Consider the following 21,230-nt stretch of genomic DNA (forward strand, 5'->3'; position numbering starts at 1 on the left):
TCTGAATGTCAACGATATTGCGATGCTGAATACCTGAATTAATGAGAGCCACTGTGAAAGACTATGCATGTGTAAGTAAATGGTAATTCAGAGTACAAGACACTGAAGAGTTATTTTATTACCAAATGCTGTTAGTGCCAATGTGTATCTTCATTCGAATATGCATCACTTTGAATTGATATGGCCCATTTGGGGATACAAACGCAGAAATGTGTTTCACTGTATCTGATAAAGGTATCTGCCAATAACCACGCAGTAAGTCCAACTTTGTGATGTAACTGGCTTGTCCAACTTTATCTCTACATTCCGACAATCCTTCTGTTGGATATGAATGCAATTTTCTTACAGTGTTGACCTTCCCATAGTCCCCGCAAAGTTGTTGAGTCCCGTCAGGTTTGGGAACTAACACGATCAGTGATCTCCACTCGCTCTGACACGGTTTGATGATATCTTTATTGGCCATCGGCTTCACTTCCTTGTGGACCTGTCTGATTTTGAAAGGATTGCGATATAGTGGTGTTATTTTATCAGAACAGCATTTCCAATATCTACCTCATATAAAATAGCATTAGTCCTCTCCACGTATTCCTGCATATGCCCTCATACTGCTGTAACAGATATTTCAACGGTTTTGTTTGCTCATGAGACAGTTAATTTACTCACATATCCCACTACTTAAGAACTTCTTCATTATTTGATATATTTTGAGGCATATCAAATTCCACAACACCTGGATTTGATTCCTCACTCTGTTGGGCAGTACCTAAAAATTGTTTTTCCAATTCCTTCTCCCTATTATGATAAGGTTTCAACATGTTTACATGACATACCCGACGCAGTTTTTTTTTCTCCAGCATCTTTACCAGGCAGTTCACCTGACTCAGTTCTTTGTCAATTTGCTAGGGACCACTAAACCTAGTTATGAAGGGATCTCTTATCAGTGATGACAATGCTAATATGTCCCTCCTTCGGGAAAACGTCTGAATCTCAGTGTTTTTATTTGCCACCTGCTTCATTCCATAACGTGCCCTCTTTAGGTGCTGTTTACCTAACTCACCTACTCAAATTAATCACTCTCTCAACTCTGATACATAATTCAAGTGTAAGATCTCCGACATTGGCCCTGTCAATTTCTCTTTAATTAATTTCAATTTACTGCATATCTGAACATCATCTCAAAGTGAGTCGATTCCATTTGGAGAATCTTTAAAGGCAAACACTTCGAATGGGATACCACTATCCCAATAATTCGGGTAACCCTGAGAGTATGCTCTCAACGTGTTCTTCGGGGTCTGATGCCACCTTTCTCACATACCAGTTATTCAGCATGATACGCACTTGATTTACAGTGCTGAAAACCTCAACTATCCATGACTTCCTTAAATAGCCTAGGAATAAAATTAGACACTTGGTCCTACTGAATCTCTCTGGGTCGCTCATACCACGTGAAGGAAGCTATTAATTCCTGAACGCTTTTTGATGGAATACTCCATAATGGCATTGCCTCAAGAAATCTTGCAGACACATCTTTGCAGAAAAAAAACAGAGGGTTGTAGTTAATGGAACATGTTCATATTGGTGTGTACTTTCTAGCGACGTACGGCAAGCGTTGGTGTTGTGTCCACTGCGGTTTGTCATTTTTATCAATAACATGGATGAGGGCTTAGAAGGGTGTGTTAGTAAATTTGCGGACGACACTAAGGTCGGTGGAGTTGTGGATAGTGACGAAGGATGTGGTAGTTTGCAGAGAGACATGCATAGGATGCAGAGCTGGGCTGAGAGATGGCAAATGGAGTTTAATGTGGACAAGTGTGAGGTGATACACTTTGGACAGAGTAATCAGAATGCAAAGTACTGGGCTAATGGTAAGATTCTTCGGAGTGCAGATGAGCAGAGGGATCTCGATGTCCATGTACACAGATCCCTTAAAGTTGCCACCCAGATTGACAGGGTCATTAAGAAGACAGACAGTGCTTTAGCCTTTATTAATAGACGGATTGACTTCCAGGACCAGGAGGTTATGCTGCAGCTGTACAAAGCTCTGTTACGGGCACACTTGGAGTATTGTGTACAGTTCTGGTCACCGCATGAGATGAAGGATGTGGAAGCGTTGGAAAGAGGTGCAGAGGAGATTTACTAGGATACTGCCTGGTATGGAAGTAATGTCTGACGAGGAAAGGCTAAGGGCCTTGAGGCTGTTCTCGTTAGAGAGAAGAAGGTTGAGAGGTGACTTAATGGAGACATGCAAGATAATCAGCGGGTTAGATAGGGTGGAGAGGGAGAGCCTTTTTCCAAGTATGGGAACGGCCAACACGAGAGGACACAACGTTCAAGTGAGGGGAGATAGGTATAAGACAGATGTCAGAGGTAATTTCTTAACTTAGAGTGTAGTAAGGGTGTGGAATGCTTTGCCTGCAACGGTAGTAGATTCGCCAAGTTTAACTGCATTTAAGTCGTCGTTGGACAGACATATGGACGTACATGGAATAGTGTAGGTGGAATGGTCTTCAGATTAGTTTCACAGGGCGGCGCCAGATCGAGGGCCGAAGGGCCTGTACGACGCTGTAATTTTCTATGCTCTATGTTATGTGTTCTATCAATTATGGTTAGCAAGAACTAGTTTCCACGTTTAGTTCTCAGGAGCGGACCTACACAATCAATCATAACCCTCTTGAAATGTGGGATTTGGCAACATTGATGCTGGTTTAATTACTGCCTGTGGCTTACCTACCAGTTGGAATGTATCACATATATGGCAAAAGTTAACCACATCCTTGTGCCTTCCAGGCTAATGGAAATACTTTTGTACCGTAGCCTGGGTCTTTCATACACCTCAGTGAACTCCTATAGGTAATTCATGTGCTATCCGGAACACTTCCTGTCTGTATTGTACTGACAACACAATCTGGTTCACTTCGGCCCTTGTCTCCTCTGCACTAACCTGCTGTCGTCTCGATTTTCAAAAGGATTATATCTTTCAGAAAATAACGATCCGGAATATACTCCACTTCCTTTTCTGAGTACTCGTGAATATATAAATATATATATTTTATTGTTTCGACTTTCTGTTGCATGTTTCATAACCTTTCAGGACTAAACACTTTTGTCTGATCTTTTAATTGTTCGGGATTTTCCTGCAGCATTACGTACAGGGCCTCTGCTCACTGAACCTCAACTCCTTCATCTCTCTCTTTCGTTGTTGCTTCATGCTGTGACTTATCATGATGGGATCTTGTTACTGCACAGTCTTGAAAACATACCAAGATATTTTTCTTTTAACTCCTCAGTCCTCTGCTCTTCATTGGGCTTCTTCACCACAAGGCGTTCCACTTCTGCCTTGGTCCCAGCTAAATCCTTCCCCAGAAGAAACTGGGATTCCTGGAGCTAACACTTTATCAGTCACTCCCACTGTTCCTTCCCCAGTCCTGTGTTGGCGCTACAACCTGATGTTAAATCGGGGAATGTTAAATATCTGTCCATCTATCCCACACATTACCACTCTCTTGGGTAACAAGTCAGGGTAACAAATGCTTTCATATGTTAGAATTATCCCAAAATTGCAACTTTTTTCCCTTTTCTCTCTGTATTTTGTCTGAGTAAAGTGTACTCACAGAGGCGAATTCTATTGAGACCAGGCACTGACTCCATTACCAGCCCCTGCTGAGGCTCTGCATTGTCCTGTAGCTCCTAGAGCTTTTGCGGGTATCCTTTACTACTTTCACTAATAGCACTGGCTTAGCTTCTTTTAACATAAATTTCCCAACAGTGCCTTTCATTAATGACCAGCACTGCGATTTTACATGTCCCACTGTCTGGCAGTGAGACCATTGAAACCACTGGGACTATAATTTTGTGTGTCACACTCCATTTCATTTAAAACACCAGAGGCCTTTCACCTCCTTTCCACCCCCTTGGGCCTCTTTTCTTGGCCTGTGGTAAACAATTACCAGTGTTTTCTACTCTCGGTTATTGTATCATCTCTCCTTCTCCCAACGTCTGTAACTAACAGGATGAAATAGTTGGCAGGAGCTAAATCGTGTCTCATGCAACAATCTGCCATCTCTGCTGCTCGTATCACTTTCTGAAATTTCTGTTCATCCACGTGAATTCTAATCATCTCTGGAAGTGAATTTTTAAACTGCCCCAGCAGAATAATCTGTCATGGAGCCTCATAGGCCTTAGCCATTTTGAAGGTCCGCACCCATCTTTCAAATTTACCACATTTACTTCTTTCGGTCTCAACATAATTCCTTCACGACATAGCTCCTTCTTTATGTTTCTGAACCGCTACAAATACGTTTCTGGTACCAGTTCATAAGCTCTCAGAAGAGTTTGAACTTTTCATTATGTCTTCCCCCTCATCTGACCTGCTGAAAAGACCTCACCCGCTCTGCCGAGCAGCTTCATCTGAATTAGCATTACCCACAAGTCCTCTGATCACACCATCTGCCCAGCCATTTTTCAAACAAAATAAAGAAGGTTTCACATCTTCCTCAACAATATGTAACATTTTTAACAATTTAAATATCACTGCCTTCTCTCGTTATCTCCATCCTCTTATCTTGACTGACCTGACTGAGCCAAACTTCTGACGTTCAAATTCTTTCTTCTTTTCTCTTGCTTTTCTCTCTCTTTCTGTCTCCCTTTCTTCTCTATCTCTTTGCTCAGCGAAGTACCTTATCTCTCTTTCGTTTTACTCTCTCCCTTTTTCTATTCTACTTAATTTTCTTTCTCGTTCCCTTTCTTTTTCTGCTTTCTCTCTTTTTTTTATGTTCTAACTCCATTTTCTTCAAACGTAATTTCAGTTTTTCTAAGTCTACTGCACTTGTCTGTGTTTTTGACAACCCTAAGTGTTTGAGTAACTTCATTAAAATTTCAGCTTTAGTTCTGTCCTTGGTCAAACCAATCCTCATTGCTAACTCTAAACATATTTTTCTGTCGTCTTAAACTTTCTTGGCAAAATGGCAACCTTCTTCAAACCCCAGAAACTCTTTAGCCATCCTCAGAGCCATTTTTCTCACTTCCAATTTAACCAAACACAAGTCACCGAAATAAAACAATTTAGGACCATAATCGTCTTCTGTTTAAATCTGCTCGGATTTTTTCCCCTCCCAAATCTGTCCAAATCTCAGACTGGATCTGCGTAAAGCGTCCAAATCCTGGACAAGAACCCAAACTGTTACAACAGTGAACCCCTCTGCTAATTAAATCAAACACCCAGAAAGGTTCACCCCACCTCGTCATCTGCGAAGGTATTCATGATGATGAACTCAAATCCACGACTTCAAGACAAAAAATATCAATTTATTCTTTTGTGCTGAAAGTGAACATTAAAGAACAACGATTTACAATTCTAAACCTCCTTTCTCTTAACAATATACTGGTCCACAAAGAATCCTGTTAAAATTGCATTAACTGACCTTTCAAAACCAGACAGTGGCTGTCATTGCCAGTGTCTATATTCTTTCAGCTGCAGATTGCCTTGGTAGCCTTCAGTCTTTTGCTGCAAAGATGTTTCATATGAAAAAGGTACATTTGGTAGAGAGAATATGGGACAGCAGTTTTTTAATCTAGATGGCAGTTTATCGCTATCTCTTTGGCTTTCATAAAGCCATTTTTTATATTCCCAAACGATTAGGTCATCTTATTGGTTCAATGTTGCCAAAACATTAAGATTCAAATACTGTTGTGTTTTAGTATTGTTGGTCATAATTTAAACTGATTGTTGAAATTCAAACTGTCGTGAACGTAGCAGTTAAATGTGACTATTTTGTTTCTTTTCCAGAACACTCTGAGACTTCTGGTCATTCACATGACACTTGGTTGAAAGCTCTTACTGCCAAAACAGCCTTCACTCTCTCTTAAATGTACAGTACACGCGTTCAACTAGAAAACAAATAGGGGGAAAAAATCATACTGGAGAGTAAAGAATCCATGTCCATTTGAGTGCAGCATCGATTGATCAGAACGATATCTGGACAGCAAGGGTTCAATGATGAGGGAGTGAAATGTTCCAAACCCAGGGTTCAATTCCTCAAAGTTAGAAGTGACTGAGATGCCTAAAATATTTAACAGATCTGTATTGATTGGAGCTTATGTAAGTGTTGAGGGTATTATTTCAGTGACCAATTTTACGTCTTTCACGCATTACCTTAATTGGGCAAGTTATATTAGATTCAGAAGCTGTATGATTACAAGGTGAGGAATTCTATTGCGATGTGGGATTTATTAAAATCAAAAATTTGTTGTCTCCATTAACCAACCATTATCCCGTCACAGAACAGCCTTTAAAAAACCAGGGAAGCCAAATGCCAGTGTTAAGGAGAAATTTCTCCGAGAGACTCTCAAAAACCGGAATTCAGTTTCCAAATGGACCAAGGCAAGTGAGGGATGACACTGAAGTAAAATGAGATTGCAAATTTGGATAGATGTTGTTGGGGTGCCAATGCTATTATATAGGTGGGCACAGTGTCTCAGTGGTCAGACCTGTCAACTCATAGCGCCAGCGGGTGGGTCTGGGTGGGATACCATTTACAGGGTCGGTGTGGACTCAATGGGTCCATTGATATGCTTCCACATTGTTAGGATTCTATGATTTTATTCAACATGCATTTTCCAATGTTTGCCTTTGACTGATTGTGATTTGTATCATTCAATAAACCTCAGTTCTAAAAGTACTCTTTGACAACTGGCAGTTAATTCACTGTGACCTGTTTGCTCAGATTCTTAAATAAATGAATTGAACCACATTGTAATGTAACAGTTCCCCAGGCGATGACGGCAGATATAAATGAAAGGCTTCGAGATTAACTCACCTCGGTATCGAGTACAAACAGATTGCCCGCACAGAGATTCAGGCAGAAAATGACGTTCTCATTTCGTCATTTGCGGGGAATATTTTACATGAACCTTCCAATTGTAACAATTCCTGGTAAGTGCCTGGCATCATTGAGGTTGTGTTAAATTGTGTGAGGATTCTCTGTGGGTTCACTCTGCCACTGGCACGGAAACATGGTCATGCTGCCCAAACATCACATCGTGGCAGAGTATCAGTAATTTAGTCACAGATTAAAGACACCCCGTGAAAACGCCATGATCACAGATTTCGCAGGATTTGCTTGGGAGTTGTTCATTTCTTCGGGGAACATTCGAGAAACCTCCATTTCAATCGGAGCCTACAGAGAGTTTCGATGGAATTCGAAAGGGATTAACTTTGGAAAATAAAAGCGGTGGTATTGTTATGTCGAGAGAGCAAAATAATTTAGCTTCAGTTTTCTTTTGAGTGAATAAGCAGTGCTTCTTCTCTATGCATCTGAACTTAATGGTTAACTTGAAGTTACTTATCTAATCACAGACATTTGTTTTAAAAATTGCGTTTGAGGTTTGGCTATAGGCAGAATGGCTTTTTGCATGTTTGAATTTTTTTTTGCTTGCAACCCAGCATGGTATTAATGGAGACTGAAAGATTGGTTGCAGAGTACTGAAATTTGCGATTAAGAAAGAAACCCATAACTGGGAAAGCTTTACTTTCCCTTTAATCATTTTTATTATTTCTTTCAGTTCCTGTGAGAACATGGAACTGAGTGGATGAATGGATCTGTGCTCATGGGAAGTAAATGAGAGTTTTAGCAAATCACATTGCCTTGGAATGAAAATATTTTGTTGGTCCGAGGCAGAAGTGTTGGATACGAAACAGTTCTGAAGAGATTGTTTAAAGCACAGTATATTGGCAGTCCAGTGTGTGGTAGCTCCATGAAGGAATTTACTACAGTTCCAGTTTAGAAGTAGCAGTCGCAAGTCATTTCATAAAGTGAGAGGTGCAGAGATTCTGGTGTGAATATTACATGAGAGTTGTTTTCTTTGGAACGGCACTCCGAGTCATGGCTTGCTTAATACATGAAAGTCTTATACTTTTGCTTAAGTTATGGATTGTTTTCAGGTTAATGAGTATTATGCATGCACTGAGTGTTCATTGCATTTGCATTGGCGATTCAAGTACGTAGTTTGAATTGTTCGAGTTTATCGTCATTCCTTTTGCAATAAAACTCTGGTTTCTTGTGGAAACCCCAATATTTGCAGCATTGCGTGTCAGCAATTCAGCAGCGATCACTGTGTTAAAACAAGACGTATCAGGTAATTATCCATCAAGCTGGATTTCTGTCTAGGATCTGGTTTCTTCTGTAATTAGTCAGCTGGTGTCAGAACAGAAGTGATGCTATTAAACAAAGACTAACTCCTGGGGAACTGATGAACTAACATAACTCTTCAAATAGATTGTGCCCGAACTATATCTGTCAAGATCCATTATATGCCCCAGATCCTGATCAGACATCCACACTGAGAATTAATTCTATATTAGCACTCCCAAAGTCTCACTCGCAGAGACGACACAAATCAAATTCCGTCACCACCTTCCAGACCTGTAATGCTGAAACTACATGATTGTGTTTTTGATGAAGTTACGAAGAGGATTGATGAAGGCAGAACTTTGGACGTGATCGATGTGGACTTCAGGAAGGCGTTCAACCAGTGTCCACATGGTAGAGTAATTAGCAAGGTTAGATCGCATTGAACTAAAGGAGAGCCAGCCTTAGGACAGAAGTAGCTCGAGGTAGACGACAGAGGTTGGTGATGGAAGGTCGCTTTTCAGACTCTAGGCCTGTGACCAGTCATGTGCCACAAGGATTGGTGCTGGGCCCACAGCTTTTCCTCGTTCAAATAGATGATTTGGATGTGAACACGGGAGATACAGTTCCAAAATTTGCAGATGATACCAAAATTCGAGATGGACTGGGCTGCGAAGTTGATTCCCTCAGTGTACAACGGTATCTAATCAAATGGGTCAATTGACCAAGGAGTGATCGATGGAGTTTAATTTAGACGAATGTGAGGTGTTGCATTTTGGAACGGCAAATCAGAGCAGGGCATATACAGTTAATGGTAAAATCCTGAAGAGTGTTGCTGAAAAAACAAACTTTGGAGTGCGGGTTCGTAGTTCCCTGAAAATGATGTCTCAGGTAGACAGCATGGTCAAGAAGACGTTTGGCATACATTTCTTTGTTGGTCAGAACATTGAGTATTGGAATTGAAAGTTCATGTTGTGACTGTACAGGACATTGGTTCGGCCACTTTGCTCATACTGTGTGCACTTCTGGTCTCCCTCCAAAAGGAAGAATGTCTTGAAACCTGAAAGTGTTCAGAAATGATTGAAAAGGAGGTTGCCAGCGTTAGAGTACTTGAGCTATACTGAGAAGCTGAACAGACTGAGGCTTTTCTCCTTGGAGTATAAGAGGCAGAGGGTTGATCTGCTGAAGGTTTATCATATCATAAGAGGCATGGGCAGAGTAAATAGACAAGTTGCTTTCCCTGGGTTGTGGGAGTCCAAAACGAGAGCGGACAGATTCAGGGCGAGTTGAGAAAAAATGAAAAGATACCTAAGGGGCAACTGATTCATGGAAAGAGTGGCGTGTGTATGGAATGAACTGCCAGAGGAAATTATGATGGCTGCTGCAATTTCAACATTTAAAAGATACCTGGATTGGTAATTTATTACAAAATGTTTAGAGGGCTGTAGGGGCATATTGGACTCGATTAATTTCGGATATCGGGTCAGCATGGACTATTTGAGCTCAAGGTTCTGTTTCTGTGTTGTGCATCTTTATGACTCCAACTATGCCCATATATTCACCGACTATGGCACATTTGTTACAGAAGCCTAACAAATGTTCCATAGTATGTGAATATCAATAGTTAAATCTCAATTTGCTTTAGGAATTGAATCCCCGTCTTTTGGTTTCAATAGGGTCATGTGCGGCGAGAAACCAGCAAAAATTTTTGAGTTCAGTGGCCCATATTCAGATGAAGATGTTCTGATGAACAGTGATTCCATTAAGTCTGTAGCTCTCCCCTCAGATGCTGCCGTACCTTTTGGTTTTTGCCAGTTATATCTGATTCTCTCTCATGTTTTCAGCATTCTAGTATATTTCATTTATTTCATTAAAATGATTCACTTTCCAACCTGCTTCCCAGAAGGAATTCTTACATTCACAGAAACAGAAGACGCCTGTGTTCCATTCAGCACTCATCTTCTTCCAGCACTCATCTCGTAGCCTTGAATGTTATGACGCTTCATCCAGGTAGTTTTTAAAATTTGTGAGATTTCCTGCTTCCAAGACCCTCCCAGCCACTGATTTACCAGACCCCCACCACTCTCTAGGTGAAAGCGTCTTGCTCAGAACTTGTCAAAAGCTCTTTCCTTTCATCCTAAAAAATAGGCCACCCTGTCATCTGTTGCTTGCCTGCCCACGCTTAGTCAAACCCAGGAGTGAGCAGTTTCGAAAGAAGTCAGGCCACAAGAGCTGTCCAGATCATACTCAGCATCGGAACCAACCCTGCTGACCCAGTTCGGTGCTAAGATCTTCCCTTGCTCTCTGGGCCGACGGGGGAACGATTGATCATTAATTTATGATTAGCGTTTTATCTCCTGTTTCTTTCAGTTAATCTTCTGGTGATTCTGGTCTTCATACGTTGGAATTGCGGTCTATCTAAATGCACAACGCGCTGCCTGTTGGCTATGGCGGCATCGGATATCGTGTTCATTCTCACAAAGATCATCATGTGGCAACTCAATCTGTCTTACTTCCCAAGGTGTTTCCTGCACCTCACCCCTGTGTGCAGTACTGTCTTTACCATGGCTTGTGCAGCCACAGACTGTTCTGTCTGGTTCACTGTCCTTTTCTCCTTTGATCGTTTTGTGGCCATTTGCTGCATGAAAATGAAGAGGAAATATTGGACAGAGAAAGCCTTGGCTGTGGTTCTGGCTGCAACTGGCATTCTGGTCTGTTCAAAAAACATTCCCATGTATTTTAAGTTTAGACCGAGTTACATAAGGGACAATGTTCCGTGGAAATGTCATACAATATCAAGTTATGATACTGATCCCCGGTGGTTGGGGTTTAGGTGGCTTGGTATCATTTTAACCCCTTTAATCCCATTTGTATTAATTCTGTTGATGAACACTCTGACGGTCAGGTACATTTTAGCATTTTAGCAGCCAGTCGAGTCTGCAAGAGCCTGAGGGGTCAGAGGAAGGGAGAGAGTCACAAAGACGCAGAGATGGACAGCCGGAAGAAGTCAGTGATTTCCCTCTTCACCCTATCCATCAGCTTCATAATTCTGTGGGTACTGGACGGTGCGACGGGATTATACATTACCATTAAAGGGACATTTCATTGGTGGGACAGGACTCTCGTCCTTTTTAGAGAAACCGCAGGAATGCTGAAGGATTTCAGCTGCAGCACGAACACATTATTTTATGCAGTGACTCTGCCCAATTTCAGAAGGAAGTTCAGGAATGCAATGCACCAACTTTTCTCGTAAATTCCTCACTTTACAACTCAGCAAAATAGCTGAGTGAGCTGCAGAGGCAGCCGCATTGTTTCCAGTGCAGGAATTGCTCACGTACGGTCAGGATTCTATCAGCACCATCACATGGATCTGAGTATAACATCCAGTGGTGAATGGAGTGGTCGGGTAACAGGTTGTGTCTCCATTCACCACGCTCAGGAACAAGCTGCTGTCCCTGACTGACTGAAGGATTGACACACACAGGGACGCACAGACAATGAGCAGCAGGATGCCATTCAGCCTTTCGTGTCTGATCCTCCTGATGGCCCAGAATTTCATCCAATTGTACCGTCAAATCCGCATTTCCCTTTGCACCCGTGCTGCGCCCCCACTACCCAAAACTTGATTAAGGATCTATCTACATCTCCGTTCAACAATACTGAGGTACATGAAAAAGGGATTGCAGGTAAGGGAGCAAGAGGTGACTGTCAGGGAGTGATTAGAAATGATGGACTGGCTATGAGTGATGGGTTCAGCTGGAACATTGGGTCTTCACTGACTGCCCTTTGGATGAGTGTTGAAGACTGACAGGAGCGGCCTCTTCATTTTCCCTGCAGAGGAGGAGGAAGAGGGACAGAAACAGTCCCTCCTGCACCATGATGGTTGTCGGACTCTCTCTGTATCGCTCACAATAAACACTTCTTTAAAACAAGTTAAAGGCTCCGGGTGCTGATGATCCCCTCATCTGAATGAATTATTTTTACATGCACATTTGCTTTTGAGAGAGTTTATTGAGTCCACCTTCTGCCTACTGCATGCACAAGGATCTTGTTTACTGTCTCTCTCTCTGCTTCTTTCTATCTGTCTTTGTCTTTTCCTCTCTTCCTCTCTCGCGTTGTCCCCCACTTCTCAGCTTCTTGCTCAGTCTATCTCTCACGCTCTCTGTCTCTCTCTGTTTGTCTCCCTGCCTGTATCGTTCCATCTCTGTTTCTCTCTCTCTCACTCTCTCTACCTATCGCTCTGTCTGTCTGTCCCTCTGTCTTCCTCTATGTTTACCCTTCTTGGCTCAGTGTTGAGCTCGTTCTCTGGCTCTCTCTCGCGCTGTCTCTGTCTTTATCTCACATTGTTTCAGTTTAGTACGTGCTCACTTGCATTGACTAAAATCACGTCCTGATCCCTTCATTCAATGATCCTTCCCCAGGAATTGATTTTGATAAATTCAAAGGACGTAGATACAGCCAGCAACAACTTGACACATTAATTATATCTGCTGAACTTTGATCATCCCCCCTTTTCTCTCGCCATGGCTGGGCAGGGGATGTGTTCATGTGATTATATTCCATTATGTGAGGGACTCTGTGTGTCTCTCTGTGAGAGTGCGGGCTTCATTGACTTTGTAAGCATGTCACTCTGGGCGTGTGTGTCACTCAGTTTTTGTCATTGGTCTGTGATACATAATGAGTACATTTATGCATCTGTGTGTGGGTTTCTAATTCTGCGTACTGGGAAGTTTTTCAGTGATTTCCTATTCATGTTTTTATGTGTTTGGGAATGTTATTTCCTCTGCATGAGAGGATTTCTGTGAAGTTGGATATTTTTATGTTGGTGTATGTTACTGTGCCTATGTATTTATTTTGTGCTTGTGTTACGGTCAGCATGGCATGATGGTTCTGTGACTCCATGTGTTTGTGTGTCTCTGAGTGATAGTGTATAAATATGAGAGTTTCGGGGTGTGTCTTTGCTTGGCTGTGGACTTGTTTAAGCAGGTGAGTGTGTTGTTCAGACTGTGTTTGGCTGTCTGTCCGTGTGTCATGATCATTCTGTGTCCCCAGCAGGATCTCTCTGTGCCTCTATGTGGGTGTGTCTCTGTTTGATTCTGAGTGTTGCCCTCTGTCGATATTTCATTGTGGTTTGGTTCAGGAGCTGCGCTTAAATATACTTGTGTAGATGTGTAAGATGTTTCTGTCAATTCTTGCAGATTGATGTGTAATGTCTCTACTCTGAGTTCGTTTATGTAAGTGTATGAGGGTGTCGATGTGATTCTGTGTCTGTGTGGAGATGTGTTCCTATTTCTCAGTCTGAATGTATTTCTGTCTGCGCGGATATGTGTGCATTCGGTATGCACATGTGTGGGTTCCTTTCTCTTTCAGAATGTCTGTATTTATGAGTGTGCGTGTGTGTGTGTGTGTGTGTGTGTGTGGCTGTGGGTTTGTTTCTGCGTCCCTCAAGGTCTGGTTATGTGTCTGTCTGATCATGAGACTCCTCCTGCAAAATGACAACTGAATACTTCAGCAAGTCATGGTGCACAGTTTATTCTCAATTGGGTTATTTTGGCAAGCTGGGAAAAGTATCAATATCAGAACCTGTACCTCCAGGTGATAGCTGAACTGTTATTTGAGTTCAAGGACCAAAGAATGAAGCAAGACAGGGGAATTTTCAATGAATGGCAGGATTCCAGTTCTTTCATCCAAGTTTCAATCAAAAATGCAAAATATACACTTCTTTTCATATTGGAGCTGTTTGTGTTCATATGTACATGTTGTTATGTATTGAATCATGAGGCCATGCAATGTAGGATTGGAATTAGGCCACTCAGCCCTTCGAGTCATCTCTGCCATTTGTTCGTGAGTGAACCATTTATCAATTCTATTCTACTGCCTTCCCCACATAACATTTGATTCTCTCACAAATCAGGAACCCATATTTCTCTATTTTTAATACATTCTCTATGAACCAGGCCAGACCCTCTCAAAATATTTCAATTTGGTAGCCCAGACCCTAATTTTTCCATTGGTTTTGATCAGGTGTAAAATGCATATTCCAGGAGTGATGGAGCAGGTCAACATTCATCGCTTTTAAATAAAACGGAGTTTATTTCCAGAGTATCAAATGCAACAAAAATAAAAGAGAACAGAACGCAGAATAACTTAAACTATCCTAAAACCCAACAGACGATCCCAACTTAAATATTGCTTCAATTTCTTGCAACAATCCCAATATAAACCCCATGGCAAAATCGGTAAAACACACGTTATTACAAGAGAGATGTCGGAGAGAGATTCAACACGGAACAACATCTTTCATGTTCTGGATTAGTGGTGCTGGAAGAGCACAGCAGTCCAGGCAGCATCCGAGGAGCAGTAAAATCATCTTTCATGTCGCTATTCCTTTCACCAGCAGTTTGTAAAACTTACTGGTTGGTAACACCTAATCAAACTAAACAGAACCAAAGAAAAGCTGAGCAAGAAGAATTCCCACCTCCCTTTCATTGTACATGCTTTTACATTTGAAAGTCCTTTTTCTGAGGCAGTGTCCGTTAGCTATCATGAAATTGGTCCAACAACCCATCCAAACTAGACACCCCGGAACGGCTGAATGACAAACACTCCATGAAATACACCTTGGTAAAGGAGCAGCATCATTACACACCTCATGTATTGGCCTCCAAAGCCGTCTGTGACAATGATATTCACAGTTTTACCATCCATTGGTTGAAGAAATTAATTTTCATCTCACTTCCAAAGGTGGTCCTTTCCCTCTGAGGCTGTGCCCTCATGTCCGAGTCTCCTACATGTTGAAACAGCTCACAAGCACTAGCTGAAATGGGAGGACTCTTCCTAAACGGAAGGACAATGCTGCTCTGAGGCTTCGATTGACAGACTGAGGGATGCCAAAAGGGGGTAGCAGACCACCTGAGAGGCCCATACCAACGAAATAGACTCCCACCGCCGATGGCAAGGGAGAAACTACATTTCAGGACACAAAATGAAGCAGATCAAGACACCAGACAAAGACGCATTGCTCCCTGGGCGTTCAATGCTTTCTCTGGTTGGTTTCAGGAGAGTGCCAGTGGCGCAGTGACGCCTGCCCCAACAATGCCAGAGACACCTGCTCCCTTTTTCACCACTGCACATGTCAGCACGGTCTTGCTGAAAGCCAAACCAAGGAAAGCGACGGACCTGGATGGAGACTCTGGCTTTGCACTTAAATCTTGCACGGACCAACTGTTGGAGATATTCATCAACATCTTCAACCTCTCCTTGCAACAAGCTGAAGTCCCAATCTTCTTCGTGTAGACCACCACCATCACTGTACCAAACAAAGCTCATGCAATTTCCGAACTTTCCTTCCAACCTACTTTTGTGTCAACTGCAAATTTGCCAATAGTGCATTCACTTCCTTCCTGTAAGTCTTTTATGTTCACATCATTTAATATCTTATTTGTCTAATATACATTATGTATTATTAAATGTTGGAGCTGTTGCGTCTGCACAAATATTGTTGTGCATTAGAGCTGACTGTGTTTAGATGCAATATTATTGTGCATTGTATCTGAAATCTTGTTTTCATTGGATAAATTTGAGTTTATATCTAAATATTGCTGTACATTACAACTGTTCATGATTGTGTGTAAACACTGTTGGATATTGTAGCTGTTGCTATTTTTGAATCAATGCTCTATCAGTTCATGTTAAAATTCTACCTTCCTTCTTCCCATCAGTGAATCAATGTCTGACCGTGTGAGGTTGCTGCTGTACTCATCCAGCACTTTGGGATAGATCTGCAACCCCAGCGCCGTTCAGAGGGCGGCAGTACGGAGCACCACCGGTTGTGGGGATCGATTAGGCAGGGACACCCGATCTCTGGTTTTTGTGGATTGTAAACAAATACTCTGGATGGGTGAAGTGGGGGCGTGGTTGGCTGTCGGGATTGTAAGGAGGGCAGCCAGGTGAATCTCATTGAGTATGAGTTCCCTGACTGGGTATGCTCACCTGAGACAAACAGGGAGTCCTATCTGACAGATAAAAACAGGAGTGTCAGGGGCTCTGTTCACTTTAGGAACCAGCTTTGTGCTAGCTGGGTCAGTGTCATGTACTATGCAATTGTAAACACTGAGTGATTTGTCGATGGGTTACGAAGTTTGTGGAATTTGAGAGGAAATAATCCAGAGTAGTAGGGAGAGTGTTGAATACTGGGGAGCAACTTGAGTGGGCAGATAAGTGGAAATGGAGCTGAATTAACACAGAATAATAGAAAACAATCTATATAGAGAGTAATGAAGAGATGGATGAGTACAGTAAAGCAGGAACAGTGATAAATACAGGGGAGAGGACAGGGTTAAGTACACAATGGGGTGAATAAAATGAAGGACAATAGTTACAGAGCTACTTTGTGAATAATGTCGCGAACTCGACTACAAAGTGAAGGTTAATGATTGTCATATCTGATGTTCAAATAGAGTGGCTGCAATGCAGAATAATTGTGAAATGATTAAATGGAAAGTATTATATATAGGATTAAAAATTCAGTAACGGAGAGGGTTAAATACAAAAGAAGAGAGATGGTTCTGTACAGGGAAATAGCGAAGATCATATACAGGTAACGATATAGTTGAATAAAGAATAACAATGGAGGCTAACTACAGACTGAGAGTGAGCGTTGTAAATAAAAGAAGTGAATCGAGGGTATGGAATACAGATGATGGCTTAAACGTACATAGAGAGAGAAAGATAGAGAGACAGAGAAAGTCAACGACAGATTAATCTGGAGAGAATTAAACACTGGGGAAGGCAATGGATTGCACAAAGGAAAATAGAGATTATTAAATACTGGGGAATAGAGAATGGATGAAATGCAGAATAATAGAAATGATTTCCAGCTTTTGTCATTTTTGGGGGAATGAATATTGGCTTCCAATGTGGTACTAACAGATGGTCTTATACTTTCAAATTCTCAAAAGTCAACTTTGAGCCTTGCTCTCACTCTGCCCATTGACACAGTTACTTGACTCCCTGTTGTGTTGCCTCCCAGCGTCACTTCTTTCCATCTCACCAACTATTCCTCACTCCCTATCCAATTGTCATCGAACCTCACATAAATTCCCACTCCTCACGCCTTCCCTTTTACGCGTGGCTTGGCTTGTTCAAGTAGAATAGTGTGGACTGACGTAATGTCCAACTGCTGATCTTGTCCTCACATGAGAGGGGATGAATGGACTTCTGCTGTTCTCCTTTGAAATCTCAAAATTATTTAAGTTGCCTCCTCTAATTCCTCTATTAACTTATCAAGAAGAATTCTTGTTTTTATTCATTCAGGGGATGCGTGTGTCGCTGGCATGCACCAGCATTTTTTGAAAATCCTTAATTGTCTAGAGGGCAGGTAAGTGTCAACGACATTGTTGCTGGTTAGGAGTCATATGTCGTACTGATGAGGGAAGGGTGGCAATTTTCCTCCCGAAAGGGTATGAGTGAATCGACAACCGGTCAACGTTAGCCTCTTTAATTCCACACTTTTATTGAATGCAAATTTTATCATCTGCTGCGTCCGGGTCCCAAGAACATTACCAGGCTTCTGGATTTACAGTCCAGTGATAATTCCACTTAGCCATTGCCTCCAACTGCTGAAAAGCCTCCTCGAGTATAACAGGCTGGAGAAGGGGCTGAACAAAACTAAAAGAACTGTGGACGCTGTTCATGAGAAACAAAAACAGAAATTGCTATTCATTCAATCAATTCATTGATGGCATCAGTTTCCTACCTCTTCCCAGTCTGACGTTCTAACAACCTCGGCCATTGCTTGAGCCAAACTTCCATCGATTGACTCCACTAGACTGCTCCCTCCACGGTAATGATCACCATTCGGCAGAAGGAGCAGAAGCCTGCACATGCACACCAACAGGTTCAGGAACAACTTCCCAGCGGAAGTGCGTATTGCAGATGCTGGAAATTAGAGTTAAGACTAGAGTGGTGATGGAAATGCTCAGCTGGTCAGGCAGCATCCAATGAGCAGGTAATGAATATTTCATTACGAGCCCTTCATCAGAACCTTAACTGACTTTTTGTTTCTTAGCATCTGCCCGTATTGCTCATAAACAAAGGTTTTCACTAGACTTCTGCACATGTGACAATAAATAAATCATTTCGAACCAAATCAAACTCAACCGTGCCGATCTGATCCACTAAATTGTCCCATTTGTCCCCTTTCTCTCTAAACCCTTCCTATTCATATCCGCATAGAGACTTCTCAAAGGAGAAGGTGAACAATACAGCAGAGGTGACAGAACCTTCACTGACATTTTGTCATTTGTGTTCTATTATTAAAATGTGTATCGAACTATGAATTGGGAATTGTTTGCTGAGAATAACTTGTGGCCTTTAAGACAGCCTGTGGTAAAAGGAACAGACGAAACAATCTTTTGTCATTTGTGAAGTCAGGCCTTGAGGCTAATCGTCGGATGAGTCTGGATTAAAAGGGTTTCTACTGACAGATAAACCAACGGACAGAACTACCTAAGGTTCAGGAAGTCCTTTTTTGCCAGTCTACATGACACGAAACACATAAACATCGTATCCTCCCAGTTGGTCCAGTACTCCTAGAAAGGTCGTGATTTCCAGAAGTGATGTCTTACCACCTGAGTTGTTTCCATCTCTGTGGCAAATGATTTGCACATGACTGGACATTCTGGAAATGGACAGCAGTATGCTTCAAACAGGTAGTCTGTGTGAATCCAACATGAAACTTATCATCCCTCTCATCGACAATGGGAAGGGGGATAGGAAGGACTGACGACCAGTTTCGCTGCTAAATGCAGTTTACAGAATCCTTTTTGAGATAATCGCCAACGAGGTCAGGTGTGCTGTGGGATCTGTGACTCACCCATACCAAACCTGCACAGTACTGCTAAGGATGACATCTGAGAGCCTCGTGCTCCTTTGTGATGTAATTTTCTATGTGTTGGGTAGTAAGGTAGGAAAGCTACCTTATCAGCCTGGACCAGGAGAAGGCCTTTGACAGGAAATCACACACTAACACGTGTGACTTCTTCGACAAAAATGGCTTTGGGCAGAGAGCTGCAATTGGATTGGCCTGCAGTGCATCAACTTCATTAGTGCAGTCTCTATAAATGGGTGGGAATCAGAAAGCTTCACGAACTGTCCTGAAATCAGGCAGCACTGCCCATTGTCACATTTCCTGTTTAACTATTGTCCTTGAGGTGATTGAATAATTGTTGTGATTCATTAATATGTTTCTCACTTTTTTGCCATTGCCTATCCACTGAGAAAGTGTGCACTGCAGATGTTGAAGATCAGAGTTGAGAATCTGGTGCTGGAAAACAGCAATTGTGGCAGAATCCAAGGAGCAGGAGAGCACATGTTTTGGGCATAGGCTGTTAATCGGGCATCAGCTCCTTCTGCATTAATGGCTTATGCCCGAGATTGCGATTTTCCTGCTCCTCAAATGCTGCTGATCCGTTGTGTTTTTCCAGCACCACACGATGGTCCCTGTGAACACAATCAGGTTTTTGGCCATTTATGCATCAATTCCTTGTTGTTCCCTGTATTTAACTTCAGGGCTTTGGGTTCCAAACTCAGCTTCTTCATTCCTCGTTGTAATAAACGATTTGAGCATTTTACAATAATTCTTCCCAAATACAATAATATTGTTACATAATACTATCTCATTATGTCCGTAACTCTTGGAGAAAATTTAATACATTTTTGCATGCTTACATCTTTGCATTTGTGTTAAATACAATGCTGGGAGATGTAATCAATTAGTGCATTGTGGTTTTTGCTTCTTGGCAGATATGAACAGTTCAAAATATTGATGCATCATTTCAGTCTTTTTCTGAACAAATACCTCGCACATCATCATGAAGATAAAATAATAAATTAAAATGCTAGGCTTCCACAGTAACTGCATCACTTAATGCATATGTTATTGAAGATCCCCTGAAATTCGTCAATTAACGCACTGCTCAGAACGGGAGGCAAGTGTTTGATCCTGAAGACAAGGATTCAGAAGCATGACATCTTAAGAGATGCCGAAAGTGATTCTGCTGCTTTTCTCTTTTACCCACAGATTGTCTACTTCCCGTGTCCAGCTTCTAACTTCGTTTGATACCAGATTCCCAACCCGCTGTCAGATCTGATTAAGTATTCCCCAGCTTCAGTAGCATGTCTCCCCAGCTGGGTGGAAATCCCCATACAGTTAAAACAAAATGAACGCAATATATTCAGATCATACAGCCTCAGAAGCACTTCCAATAATTTAGATGTACAATGTCCTTCCCCCGTAACCAATGTTTCCCAGCCACACGTTCTTCTGACTAATGAGAACTCAGAGTCACCCATGGATCAGGTTTTCAATTTCTTGCCCGATTTGCTAATTTCTACCTTCAGAAACTCATTGCTTTTTTTCCTGTAATGATTGTAATGTGGTCAGCCAGGTGGACCTTATAGGATATGAAATGCCTGTTTGGGGCTGTTAATCTGTGCCAATCAGGGAGACCTAGCTGATTGTAAAGGGTAAATGTCAACGATATTGAGATGCGGAATACCTGAATCAGTGAGAGCCACTGTGAAAGACTATGCATGTGTAAATAAACGGTAATTCAGAGTACAAGACACTGAAGAGTTATTTTATTACCAAATGCTGTTAGTGCCAATGTGGACCAGGACCTCGGCCTTTTTTCACTTTACACATTTTCTCGATCCCACCCCTGGTTCAAACACAGACCACCCACATTTCTCATCCTGGATTCTGTCATGTCAGAACAGATGCTTCTAAAAGAGTCAATCAGCAATTTTAGTTTTTCCCCTGCTGTCACTTGATGTTAACATAGTAGTGGCTTGAATTTGCAGAAAGGAAACAACAATGAAAGAGTGGGGACTGGGTAGTCCATGTCCATTTGACAGCAGCATTGATCGCCTAAAATGATAGCTGGCAAGTCAGGGTTCAACTCTGAGGGCTTGAAATGACACAAACTCTGGATTGTATTCCTGGAATTCAGAAGAATCTCAGGGGATTAAATGTTTTAAACAGAATAATGGAAATCGCTGGCATTGAATGGAAAGAAAGACCTCTTATTTTCTCTTTATTTT

This window comes from Chiloscyllium punctatum, chromosome 47 (assembly GCF_047496795.1).
Source record: "Chiloscyllium punctatum isolate Juve2018m chromosome 47, sChiPun1.3, whole genome shotgun sequence".
In the NCBI taxonomy this organism is placed as follows: Eukaryota; Metazoa; Chordata; class Chondrichthyes; order Orectolobiformes; family Hemiscylliidae; genus Chiloscyllium; species Chiloscyllium punctatum.